The sequence below is a fragment of the Limulus polyphemus genome, unplaced genomic scaffold (assembly GCF_000517525.1).
Source record: "Limulus polyphemus unplaced genomic scaffold, Limulus_polyphemus-2.1.2 Scaffold8778, whole genome shotgun sequence".
In the NCBI taxonomy this organism is placed as follows: Eukaryota; Metazoa; Arthropoda; class Merostomata; order Xiphosura; family Limulidae; genus Limulus; species Limulus polyphemus.
In genome coordinates, this window is record NW_013674388.1 from 10,603 (window position 1) to 11,858 (window position 1,256).

At 31.7% G+C, this 1,256-nt stretch overlaps 1 long non-coding RNA gene across 1 annotated transcript in view; it reads left to right on the forward strand.

The window, feature by feature from the left end:
* Positions 1–1,256, forward strand: part of LOC111083258 — a 4,134-nt gene that overhangs the window by 1,533 nt on the left and 1,345 nt on the right. Inside the window, exon 2 of the long non-coding RNA XR_002608908.1 lies at positions 513–598. This is a non-coding gene — a long non-coding RNA (uncharacterized LOC111083258). The remainder of the gene's footprint in view (positions 1–512; positions 599–1,256) is intronic.

Here is a 1,256-nt window from a genome sequence, read left to right on the forward strand (position 1 = left end):
CAGAGTCATGAAACTATAAAGACACTAAGTGATGGTTATCAGAACATACAGAGTCATGAAACTATAAAGACACTAAGTGATGGTTATCAGAACATACAGAGTCACGAAACTATAAAGACACTAAGTGATGGTTATCAGAACATACAGAGTCACGAAACTATAAAGACACTAAGTGATGGTTATCAGAACATATAGAGTCATGAAACTATAAAGACACTAAGTGATGGTTATCAGAACACACAATCATATTTTATTTTTCAGGCTTCTTCATATATTTTGATTTTTGTGAACATCATAAAGGAGTAAGGTTAAAATTCTCTTTAAAATATAACAGTTCTATCTCTACTGAAGTAATCTCCACTCCCAAGGTAATACAAATATATTTACACAAACATATCACCCAAGAAAATATTTACAAGAAAGATTGTTTACAAAGTAGATAAATTAATGTAGGACGAATGATTTAATGATCGTGAAATATGAAAGTTTATTTCTTAAACATTTTCTTCTAGCTAACCTTGGGAAAAGTGCCCAAGTTTCTGAAGCTACACGTTCAGGAACTGATGATAAACAGGATGAGTTAAATCAACAATGCCAGGTTTGTTTCGAAGATCTGTGATATTAAGAGAAATAATGTAACTTCTCTGTTGTACAGAATAATATATTCCTGAAAGTGCATTGACAATATTTCAAAACTGAGTAATTATTATTGCTCCCAACAATAGTAAACAAATCTAAGCACAGTCTTATTACCCCCAATAATAGTCAAAAACCAAAAAAGGATTTTTGTATTCAAAATATCACTTCCAGAAACAGCCAAAAAACTGAGCAAGATCATATTATTGCTCACCAATTGTTATAAATTGAGCAAAGTAGAGTAATTCTTATCACTCCCAACAATAGTCAAACACTGAGTAGAATAATTCATATCACTGCCAACAATAAAGTCTTATCACTCCCAACAATAGTCAAACACTGAGTAGAATAATTCTTATCACTGCCAACAAAAGTCAGTCACTGAGTAAAGTAATTCTTATTGCTCCCATCAATAAAGTCAAACACTGAGTAGAATAATTCTTATCGTTTCCATCAATAGTCAAACACAGAGTAGAGTAATTCTCATCACTGCCAACAATAAAGTCAAACACTGAGTAGAATAATTCTTATCACTGCCAACAATAAAGTCAGACACTGAGTAGAATAATTCTTATCACTCCCAACAATAGTCAAACACTGAGTAGAATAATTCTTATCAC